Genomic DNA, 12084 nt, shown 5'->3' with positions numbered 1-12084 from the left:
TTCCAGCAACTGCAGCTATTCGTATTATGTTAACATTCATAATGTTTTGGACAAACCCAATGACCTGCTAGCATCGGGAAATCGGCAGAAGTACTGGGACACCGACATGTTAGCTGAACAATACCAGCATTCCATGAGCCGGAATACGATCCGGGCCACGGTTCTGAGAGTATGGAATCCTCACAAGTAAATAACAAGACAAGGCGATAGATACTGTCGTATTTGGTGTAAATAAAACACCCTTTATGAACATTTTCCTTGCAGATTATTTTCAACTTGTCTTCGTAGATTTACAAAGTGGGAAAAGGCCATTCCACCTGTGTGCATCGCGGCTAATCAGAGAGCCAATCATTCCAGTCGCAGTTTCCAACTTTGGCCCAAAGTCTCGTGTGTTCTAATGTTCCCAGTGCAAATGTCAATGACTTTATCCTGTGTTCTTAAATGGCACAATAATGGGGCAGATGTGTGACATTTGCACAGCGACTTGTAACTCTTTTGAGGAACTTATGCTCATTTTCACCCACAAAGGGAGACACACAGGAAGATACCCCCAAAGCGACAGAGGTCTCCGTTGTGGTGAGCTGGAATTTGAAATGGATAATAGGACAAATGCAAGCTTCAAATGTGGAAGCACAGAAGCGACGTCCCGGCAGGACATCACAGGGGAGCGTCAACGTGGGGCACGGTTAAAATCAGACATTCCCCTCGAGCCAGGTAGGACTCGAACCTACAATCTTCTGATCCGAAGTCAGACGCGTTATCCATTGCGCCACTGGCCCAACAGACACGCTCATCGCTGGCAGAATGTCGATATGTAATGTCATTGACTTTCACGGAATCAGAATTAAAAAGGTGAACAAGCAGCGAAGAAAATCACCAATACTGCTTCACTTCGAAGTTTCCAATTTGTGAAGCAGTGACTTTCACTGGCAAAGGAGAAACATTTGTCCTCAGCTGCCTGCTTCGGGGTCGCCTCCTTCTCTGCTGGAAGTTTCCATCGTTTTATTCGCAGTCCCGACGCGAATTCATGACCCACTCCAGTGAAAACGTGTCATGGTGTCGTCTAAGCAAGACCCTGCCGAAACTCTGCGAGAGACATCTGGTCATTTCGAGCTCAGGATGTGGAATTAGACGAGCTGCGTGACACCTTTTATTGGCGCCGCCACTTCACTGCAAATTAGCGGCTCAAAACGAGCCGTTGTTAGCATCAGCTTGATTTGCACCTTCCTGTCGTGCATTCGCTGAACAACATCAGATAGATCCCGTCCGGCCCAGCTGACTTATCTATTTTCACACTCTGCAGTATTTCTAATATCTCTTCCATGTGAACCTCAATCTCTTCTAGTCTAGACGCAAGTATCTCTCTATCTTCCTCGCCAACATTTTCATTATCTATAGCGAACTCTGTCGAAAAATATTTATTTAGTGCTTCCTCTATCTCCACTGACTCCACATACGACTTCCCACTATTATCCTTGATTGTCCCAAATTTAACTCTCGTCATTCTTTTAGTGCTCACATACCTATGGAAAGCCTTAGGGTTAACCCTGATCCTATCTGCCAACAACTTCTCATGTCTCCTCCTGGTTCTTCTCAGCTCTCTTTTTAGGTCTTTCCTGATATCGTTGGAACCCTCGAGCGCTCGAACTGAGTTTTCACGTTTTCTCCTAACATAAGACTTCTTGTTCTTCTTGACCAGGGTTTCCACTAGCTTAGTAAAGCACGGCTCACGCGTTCTATATCTTACTCCCTCCCTGACAGGTACATACTTATCTAGGACACACAGGAGCTTTTCCTTGAATAAGCTCCACATTTTTAATGTGCTCACCCCCTACAGTTTCCTACCCCACTCTACGCTTGCTAAATCTTACCTCATTGCATCGTGATTTCCCTTCCACCAGCTGAAACTCTTGCTCCGTGGAGTACACCTATCCCTTTCCATGACGAAAGTAAACTTGAGAGAATTGTGATCGCTGTCTCCACAGTGCTCACCTCCTTCCAAATCTAAAACCTGGCCAGGCTCGTTACCCAGTACTAAATCGAAAGTGGCTTCTTCCCTTGAAGGCATGTCTACATACTGTGTCAGGAAGCCCTCCCGCACACAGTCTACAAAAACTGACCCATCTATAGTACTCGTACTGTAGTGATCTCAGTCAATATTTGGATACTGTCTTGAGTGTTCCAGAGTTTTTCATTATCCCACAGTCCAGATGAAGTTTGTATTCCTCGCGTACGGGAGCGAGAATTCTTTCAATGTCTCAGATCAGTTCCTGTGCCGAGAAGATCAGAGTCAATGTCCCTTCCTCTACTCGGACTGACAATTTACACTTCTTGTATCTCCTATGATTCCATTTCCCAAAGGGTTTCTCAAGATTTCCAAAGCTGGAGTCTAAATTATATGGTTTGCTTCCTAATCATTTTTCCAACTGCCAACTGACAATATTTTCACAGTAACTCTTCACAATCCTCTGGCTTGCACCATGTCCAGGGATGAGAAGTCCCGTTTGGTGGAGAGAGTTCCTAGGCTGATGAGTTTCACTTTGGAACAAAGATGGTTAAGTAGCAATTTCCTGCGGTCGTTTGTAATGATGGGAGAGGGAGCGGTGGGGAATGAGCACTCTGACGAGCAGGAGGAAGTGTTGCCAATGACCAGAGTCAGAGAACAGAGGACAAGGGATGAAAGGAATCTGATGAAAAGCAGCACTTCTGCTCAGGGCGTTCAATAACAACTGCAGAAACCCGATGTGTCGAGCAGTGTATCTGGAAAGAGAAACAGAGATCATGTTTTAAATGTGGAGCATTACTGATGAAGAACTCGAGTTTCTCAAGTCTAATCATATTACAGGCCTGGTTTGCAAAACAGGCTTTCTGAACTTTGAATAGTTCCAGCAGGAAAGCGTTCATAACGTAGTCAGCAGGATTCGAATCGACGTGGGGAAACCCCAATGGATTTTTAATCCATCGCCTTAACCACTCGGCCATGACTACAGACAGCCCCGCTCCCTGAGCATTGACCAAATCAGCCGTGATCTCATTGAAAGCTGCCGCTGACTTGAGTTACAAGTTTCCATCTCCATTCATACCTTTGCTGTCATTTGTAAGGTGCGAGACACCAATGTAAAAGAAGAAAAGCACAAAGTTAGGACAAGATATTTTCAGCAAAATTGGTTCAACATTATTTATTGAAAGGAAAATCACACTTGGCAATTTGCTAGACCTCTTTGCGAACATGACCAGCAGAGGTAATCAAGGGAGCTATTGATCTGAGTATTCTTGGCCATGAAACAAACAAAGGTTAGTGACATATTCATTTCTCTTTTTAGCGAACGAAATGGTCTTTCCTGATGGTTACAATGAAAGAGATGGTTCCCAATAAAAGACAGAGATTAAGTCGCTTGTAGATACACTTCAATGTGATACGATTCACTTTCAGCCCCTAATTACCCCAGAGATGGAGGGGGTGAGTTACTTTTCTTCACTCTTCAACTCGACAGCATGGAGGTACAGACATGAAACCGCTAGAGATGGAGTTCTTGAATTGGGAACCAGCGACACTGAAGGAACGAGGCAAAAGTGAGGACTGCAGATGCTGGAAACCTGATTTTAGATCAGAAAATTTTGGAAAAGCACAGCAGCATCCGAGGAGCAGGAAAGTCGATGTTTCTGTTGCCAGTCTTTCTGCGTTCCGCAAACAATTTTCGTTTTTGGCTCAGATTTCCAGCAACTGCAGCTATTCGTATTATGTGAACATTCATCATGTTTTGGACAAAACCAATGACCTGCTAGCATCGGAAAATCGGCAGAAGTACTGGGACACCGACATGTTAGCTGAACAATCCCAGCATTCCATGAGCCGGAATACGATCCGGGCCACGGTTCTGAGAGTATGGAATCCTCACAAGTAAATAACAAGACAAGGCGATAGATACTGTCGTATTTGGTGTAAATAAAACACCCTTTATGAACATTTTCCTTGCAGATTATTTTCAACTTGTCTTCGTAGATTTACAAAGTGGGAAAAGGCCATTCCACCTGTGTGCATCGCGGCTAATCAGAGAGCCAATCATTCCAGTCGCAGTTTCCAACTTTGGCCCAAAGTCTCGTGTGTTCTAATGTTCCCAGTGCAAATGTCAATGACTTTATCCTGTGTTCTTAAATGGCACAATAATGGGGCAGATGTGTGACATTTGCACAGCGACTTGTAACTCTTTTGAGGAACTTATGCTCATTTTCACCCACAAAGGGAGACACACAGGAAGATACCCCCAAAGCGACAGAGGTCTCCGTTGTGGGGAGCTGGAATTTGAAATGGTTAATAGGACAAATGCAAGCTTCAAATGTGGAAGCACAAAAGCGACGTCCCGGCAGGACATCACAGGGGAGCGTCAACGTGGGGCACGGTTAAAGTCAGACATTCCCCTCGAGCCAGGTAGGACTCGAACCTACAATCTCCTGATCCGAAGTCAGACGCGTTATCCATTACGCCACTGGCCCAACAGACACGCTCAGCGCTGGCAGAATGTCAATATGTAATGCCATTGACTTTCACGGAATCAGAATTAAAAAGGTGAACAAGCAGCGAAGAAAATCACCAACACTGCTTCACTTCGAAGTTTCCAATTTGTGAAGCAGTGACTTTCACTGGCAAAGGAGAAACATTTGTTCTCAGTTGCCTGCTTCGGGGTCGCCTCCTTCTCTGCTGGAAGTTTCCATCGTATTATTCGCAGTCCCGACGCGATTTAATGATCCACTCCAGTGAAAACGTGTCATGGTGTCGTGTAAGCAAGACCCTGCCGAAACTCTGCGAGAGACATCTGGTCATTTCGAGCTCAGGATGTGGAATTAGACGAGCTGCGTGACACCTTTTATTGGCGCCGCCACTTCACTGCAAATTAGCGGCTCAAAACGAGCCGTTGTTAGCATCAGCTTGATTTGTACCTTCCTGTCGGGCATTTGCTGAACAACATCAGATAGATCCCGTCCGGCCCAGCTGACTTATCTATTTTCACACTCTGCAGCATTTCTAATATCTCTTCCATGTGAAACTCAATCTCTTCTAGTCTAGACGCAAGTATCTCTCTATCTTCCTCGCCAACATTTTCATTATCTATAGCGAACTCTGTCGAAAAATATTTATTTAGTGCTTCCTCTATCTCCACTGACTCCACATACGACTTCCCACTATTATCCTTGATTGTCCCAAGTTTAACTCTCGTCATTCTTTTAGTGCTCACATACCTATGGAAAGCCTTAGGGTTAACCCTGATCCTATCTGCCAACAACTTCTCATGTCTCCTCCTGGTTCTTCGCAGCTCTCTTTTTAGGTCTTTCCTGATATCGTTGGAACCCTCGAGCGCTCGAACTGAGTTTTCACGTTTTCTCCTAACATAAGACTTCTTGTTCTTCTTGACCAGGGTTTCCACTTCCTTAGTAAAGTACGGCTCACGCGTTCTATATCTTACTCCCTCCCTGACAGGTACATACTTATCTAGGACACACAGGAGCTTTTCCTTGAATAACCTTCACATTTTTAATGTGCTCACCCCCTACAGTTTCCTACCCCACTCTACGATTCCTAAATCTTACCTCATTGCATCGTGATTTCCCTTCCACCAGCTGAAACTCTTGCTCCGTGGAGTACACCTATCCCTTTCCATCACGAAAGTAAACCTGAGAGAATTGTGATCGCTGTCTCCACAGTGCTCACCTACATCCAAATCTAAAACCTGGCCAGGCTCGTTACCCAGTACTAAATCGAAAGTGGCTTCTTCCCTTGAAGGCATGTCTACATACTGTGTCAGGAAGCCCTCCCGCACACAGTGGACAAAAACTGACCCATCTATAGTACTCGTACTGTAGTGATCTCAGTCAATATTTGGATACTGTCTTGAGTGTTCGAGAGTTTTTCATTATCCCACAGTCCAGATGAAGTTTGTATTCCTCGCGTACGGGAGCGAGAATTCTTTCAATGTCTCAGATCAGTTCCTGTGCCGAGAAGATCAGAGTCAATGTCCCTTCCTCTACTCGGACTGACAATTTACACTTCTTCAATCTCCTATGATTCCATTTCCCAAAGGGTTTCTCAAGATTTCCAAAGCTGGAGCCTAAATTATATGGTTTGCTTCCTAATCATTTTTCCAACTGCCAACTGACAATATTTTCACAGTAACTCTTCACAATCCTCTGGCTTGCACCATGTCCAGGGATGAGAAGTCCCGTTTGGTGGAGAGAGTTCCTAGGCTGGTGAGTTTCACTTTGGAACAAAGATGGTTAAGTGGCAATTTCCTGCGGTCGTTTGTAATGATGGGAGAGGGAGCGGTGGGGAATGAGCACTCTGACGAGCAGGAGGAAGTGTTGCCAATGACCAGAGTCAGAGAACAGAGGACAAGGGATGAAAGGAATCTAATGAAAAGCAGCACTTCTGCTCAGGGCGTTCAATAACAACTGCAGAAACCCGATGTGTCGAGCAGTTTATCTGGAAAGAGAAACAGAGATCATGTTTTAAATGTGGAGCATTTCTGATGAAGAACTCGAGTTTCTCAAGTCTAATCAAATTACAGGCCTGGTTTGCAAAACAGGCGTACTGAACTTTGAATAGTTCCAGCAGGAAAGCGTTCATAACGTAGTCAGCAGGATTCGAACCTACGTGGGGAAACCCCAATGGATTTCTAATCCATCGCCTTAACCACTCGGCCATGACTACAGAGAGCACCGCCCCCTGAGCATTGACCAAATCAGCCGTGATCTCATTGAAAGCTGCCGCTGACTTGAGTTACATGTTTCCATCTCCATTCATACCTTTGCTGTCATTTGTAAGGTGCGAGACACCAATGTAAAAGAAGAAAAGCACAAAGTTAGGACAAGATATTTTCAGCAAAATTGGTTCAACATTATTTATTGAAAGGAAAATCACACTTGGCAATTTGCTAGACCTCTTTGCGAACATGACCAGCAGAGGTCATCAAGGGAGCTATTGATCTGAGTATTCTTGGCCATGAAACAAACAAAGGTTAGTGACATATTCATTTCTCTTTTTAGCGAACGAAATGGTCTTTCCTGATGGTTACAATGAAAGAGATGGTTCCCAATAAAAGACAGAGATTAAGTCGCTTGTAGATACACTTCAATGTGATACGATTCACTTTCAGCCTCTAATTACCCCAGAGTTGGATGGGGTGAGTTACTTTTCTTCACTCTTCAACTCGACAGCATGGAGGTACAGACATGAAACCGCTAGAGATGGAGTTCTTGAATTGGGAACCAGCGACACTGAAGGAACTAGGCAACAGTGAGGACTGCAGATGCTGGAAACCTGATTTTAGATCAGAAAATTTTGGAAAAGCACAGCAGAATCCGAGGAGCAGGAAAGTCGATGTTTCTGTTGCCAGTCTTTCTGCGTTCCGCAAACAATTTTCGTTTTTGGCTCAGATTTCCAGCAACTGCAGCTATTCGTATTATGTTAACATTCATCATGTTTTGGACAAAACCAATGACATGCTAGCATCGGAAAATCGGCAGAAGTACTGGGACACCGACATGTTAGCTGAACAATCCCAGCATTCCATGAGCGGGAATACGATCCGGGCCACGGTTCTGGGAGTATCGAATCCTCACAAGTAAATAACAAGACAAGGCGATAGATACTGTCGTATTTGGTGTAAATAAAACACCCTTTATGAACATTTTCCTTGCAGATTATTTTCAACTTGTCTTCGTAGATTTACAAAGTGGGAAAAGGCCATTCCACCTGTGTGCATCGCGGCTAATCAGAGAGCCAATCATTCCAGTCGCAGTTTCCTACTTTGGCCCAAAGTCTCGTGTGTTCTAATGTTCCCAGTGCAAATGTCAATGACTTTATCCTGTGTTCTTAAATGGCACAAAAATGGGGCAGATGTGTGACCTTTGCACAGCGACTTGTAACTCTTTTGAGGAACTTATCCTCATTTTCACCCACAAAGGGAGATACACAGAAAGATACCCCCAAAGCGACAGAGGTCTCCGTTGTGGTGAGCAGGAATTTGAAATGGATAATAGGACAAATGCAAGTTTCAAATGTGGAAGCACAGAAGCGACGTCCCAGGGGAGCGTCAACGTGGGGTACGGTTAAAGTCAGACATTCTCCTCGAGCCAGGTAGGACTCGAACGTACAATCTTCTGATCCGAAGTCAGACGCGTTATCCATTACGCCACTGGCCCAACAGACACGCGCATCGCTGGCAGAATGTCAATATGTAATGCCAATGACTTTCACGGAATCAGAATTAAAAAGGTGAACAAGCAGCGAAGAAAATCACCAACACTGCTTCACTTCGAAGTTTCCAATTTGTGAAGCAGTGACTTTCACTGGCAAAGGAGAAACAATTGTCCTCAGCTGCCTGCTTCGGGGTCGCCTCCTTCTCTGCTGGAAGTTTCCATCGTTTTATTCGCAGTCCCGACGCGAATTCATGACCCACTCCAGTGAAAACGTGTCATGGTGTCGTGTAAGCAAGACCCTGCCGAAACTCTGCGAGAGACATCGGGTCATTTCGAGCTCAGGATGTGGAATTAGACGAGCTGCGTGACACCTTTTATTGGCGCCGCCACTTCACTGCAAATTAGCGGCTCAGAACGAGCCGTTGTTAGCATCAGCTTGATTTGTACCTTCCTGTCGTGCATTTGCTGAACAACATCAGATAGATCCCGTCCGGCCCAGCTGACTTATCTATTTTCACACTCTGCAGTATTTCTAATATCTCTTCCATGTGAAACTCAATCTCTTCTAGTCTAGACGCAAGTATCTCTCTATCTTCCTCGCCAACAGTTTCATTATCTATAGCGAACTCTGTCGAAAAATATTTATTTAGTGCTTCCTCTATCTCCACTGACTCCACATACGACTTCCCACTATTATCCTTGATTGTCCCAAATTTAACTCTCGTCATTCTTTTAGTGCTCACATACCTATGGAAAGCCTTAGGGTTAACCCTGATCCTATCTGCCAACAACTTCTCATGTCTCCTCCTGGTTCTTCTCAGCTCTCTTTTTAGGTCTTTCCTGATATCGTTGGAACCCTCGAGCGCTCGAACTGAGTTTTCACGTTTTCTCCTAACATAAGACTTCTTGTTCTTCTTGACCAGGGTTTCCACTTCCTTAGTAAAGTACGGCTGACACGTTCTATATCTTACACCCTCCCTGACAGGTACATACTTATCTAGGACACACAGGAGCTTTTCCTTGAATAAGCTCCACATTTTTAATGTGATCACCCCCTACAGTTTCCTACCCCACTCTACGATTCACAAATCTTACCTCATTGCATCGTGATTTCCCTTCCACCAGCTGAAACTCTTGCTCCGTGGAGTACACCTATCCCTCTCCATCACGAAAGTAAACCTGAGAGAATTGTGATCGCTGTCTCCACAGTGCTCACCTACTTCCAAATCTAAAACCTGGCCAGGCTCGTTACCCAGTACTAAATCGAAAGTGGCTTCTTCCCTTGAAGGCATGTCTACATACTGTGTCAGGAAGCCCTCCCGCACACAGTGGACAAAAACTGACCCATCTATAGTACTCGTACTGTAGTGATCTCAGTCAATATTTGGATATTGTCTTGAGTGTTCCAGAGTTTTTCATTATCCCACAGTCCAGATGAAGTTTGTATTCCTCGCGTACGGGAGCGAGAATTCTTTCAAAGTCTCAGATCAGTTCCTGTGCCGAGAAGAACAGAGTCAATGTCCCTTCCTCTACTCGGACTGACAATTTACACTTCTTCAATCTCCTATGATTCCATTTCCCAAAGGGTTTCTCAAGATTTCCAAAGCTGAGGCCTAAATTATATGGTTTGCTTCCTAATCATTTTTCCAACTGCCAACTGACTATATTTTCACAGTAACTCTTCACAATCCTCTGGCTTGCACCATGTCCAGGGATGAGAAGTCCCGTTTGGTGGAGAGAGTTCCTAGGCTGGTGAGTTTCACTTTGGAACAAAGATGGTTAAGTGGCAATTTCCTGCGGTCGTTTGTAATGATGGGAGAGGGAGCGGTGGGGAATGAGCACTCTGACGAGCAGGAGGAAGTGTTGCCAATGACCAGAGTCAGAGAACAGAGGACAAGGGATGAAAGGAATCTAATGAAAAGCAGCACTTCTGCTCAGGGCGTTCAATAACAACTGCAGAAACCCGATGTGTCGAGCAGTGTATCTGGAAAGAGAAACAGAGATCATGTTTTAAATGTGGAGCATTTCTGATGAAGAACTCGAGTTTCTCAAGTCTAATCAAATTACAGGCCTGGTTTGCAAAACAGGCGTACTGAACTTTGAATAGTTCCAGCAGGGAACCGTTCATAACGTAGTCAGCAGGATTCGAACCTACGTGGGGAAACCCCAATGGATTTCTAATCCATCGCCTTAACCACTCGGCCATGACTACAGAGAGCACCGCCCCCTGAGCATTGACCAAATCAGCCGTGATTTCATTGAAAGCTGCCGCTGACTTGAGTTACATGTTTCCATCTCCATTCATACCTTTGCTGTCATTTGTAAGGTGCGAGACACCAATGTAAAAGAAGAAAAGCACAAAGTTAGGACAAGATATTTGCAGCAAAATTGATTCAACATTATTTATTGAAAGGAAAATCACACTTGGCAATTTGCTAGACCTCTTTGCGAACATGACCAGCAGAGGTAATCAAGGGAGCTATTGATCTGAGTATTCTTGGCCATGAAACAAACAAAGGTTAGTGACATATTCATTTCTCTTTTTAGCGAACGAAATGGTCTTTCCTGATGGTTACAATGAAAGAGATGGTTCCCAATAAAAGACAGAGATTAAGTCGCTTGTAGATACACTTCAATGCGATACGATTCACTTTCAGCCCCTAATTACCCCAGAGATGGAGGGGGTGAGTTACTTTTCTTCACTCTTCAACTCGACAGCATGGAGGTACAGACATGAAACCGCTAGAGATGGAGTTCTTGAATTGGGAACCAGCGACACTGAAGGAACTAGGCAAAAGTGAGGACTGCAGATGCTGGAAACCTGATTTTAGATCAGAAAATTTTGGAAAAGCACAGCAGCATCCGAGGAGCAGGAAAGTCGATGTTTCTGTTGCCAGTCTTTCTGCGTTCCGCAAACAATTTTCGTTTTTGGCTCAGATTTCCAGCAACTGCAGCTATTCGTATTATGTTAACATTCATAATGTTTTGGACAAAACCAATGACATGCTAGCATCGGAAAATCGGCAGAAGTACTGGGACACCGACATGTTAGCTGAACAATACCAGCATTCCATGAGCCGGAATACGATCCGGGCCACGGTTCTGAGAGTATGGAATCCTCACAAGTAAATAACAAGACTAGGCGATAGATACTATCGTATTTGGTGAAAATAAAACACCCTTTATGAACATTTTCGTTGCAGATTATTTTCAACTTGTCTTCGTAAATTTACAAAATGGGAAAAGGCCATTCCACCTCTGTGCATCGCGGCTAATCAGAGAGCCAATCATTCCAGTCGCAGTTTCCAACTTTGGCCCAAAGTCTCGTGTGTTCTAATGTTCCCAGGGCAAATGTCAATGACTTTATCCTGTGTTCTTAAATGGCACAATAATGGGGTAAATGTATGACACTTGCACAACGACTTGGAACTCTTTTGAGGAACTCATGCTCATTTTCACCCACAAAGGGAGACACACAGAAAGATACCCCCAAAGCGACAGAGGTCTCGTTGTGGTGAGCTGGAATTTGAAATGGATAATAGGACAAATGCAAGTTCCAAATGTGGACGTACAGATGCAAAGGCCCAGCAGGACTTCACAGGGGAGCGTCAACGTGGATCACGATTAAAGTCAGACATGCCCCTTCGAGCCAGGTAGGACTCGAACCTGCAAACTTCGGATCCGAATTTCGACGCGTTATCCATTACGCCACTGGCCCAAGAGACACGCTCATATGAAACAAACAAAGTTTAATTTCATATTCATTTCTTTTTCTGGCGAAGGAACCGATCTTTCCAGATGCTCACAATGACAGAGATTTTTCCCAATTAAAGAGGAAAATAAGTCCCATCTCACGCTGACACCATCGTAAGCGCTGCTGTTTCACAATGC

The 12084-nt window shown here is 44.5% G+C and overlaps 6 non-coding genes across 6 annotated transcripts; all 6 read right to left on the bottom strand.

The window, feature by feature from the left end:
• Positions 1 to 706: 706 nt before the first annotated feature.
• On the bottom strand, positions 707 to 779 carry trnar-ucg (transfer RNA arginine (anticodon UCG)). The gene has a single exon. It is a non-coding gene; the product is annotated as a tRNA-Arg (tRNA).
• Positions 780 to 2906: 2127 nt separating this feature from the next.
• On the bottom strand, positions 2907 to 2988 carry trnaf-aaa (transfer RNA phenylalanine (anticodon AAA)). Its single transcript has one exon. It is a non-coding gene; the product is annotated as a tRNA-Phe (tRNA).
• A 1433-nt stretch (positions 2989 to 4421) lies between these two features.
• Positions 4422 to 4494, bottom strand: trnar-ucg (transfer RNA arginine (anticodon UCG)). The gene has a single exon. It is a non-coding gene; the product is annotated as a tRNA-Arg (tRNA).
• A 2127-nt stretch (positions 4495 to 6621) lies between these two features.
• Positions 6622 to 6703, bottom strand: trnas-aga (transfer RNA serine (anticodon AGA)). The gene has a single exon. It is a non-coding gene; the product is annotated as a tRNA-Ser (tRNA).
• Positions 6704 to 8123: 1420 nt separating this feature from the next.
• On the bottom strand, positions 8124 to 8196 carry trnar-ucg (transfer RNA arginine (anticodon UCG)). Its single transcript has one exon. It is a non-coding gene; the product is annotated as a tRNA-Arg (tRNA).
• A 2127-nt stretch (positions 8197 to 10323) lies between these two features.
• On the bottom strand, positions 10324 to 10405 carry trnas-aga (transfer RNA serine (anticodon AGA)). The gene has a single exon. It is a non-coding gene; the product is annotated as a tRNA-Ser (tRNA).
• Positions 10406 to 12084: the final 1679 nt, after the last annotated feature.

Source organism: Chiloscyllium punctatum, chromosome 29, assembly GCF_047496795.1.
Source record: "Chiloscyllium punctatum isolate Juve2018m chromosome 29, sChiPun1.3, whole genome shotgun sequence".
In the NCBI taxonomy this organism is placed as follows: Eukaryota; Metazoa; Chordata; class Chondrichthyes; order Orectolobiformes; family Hemiscylliidae; genus Chiloscyllium; species Chiloscyllium punctatum.
This window is presented reverse-complemented; position numbering and strand designations above follow the sequence as displayed.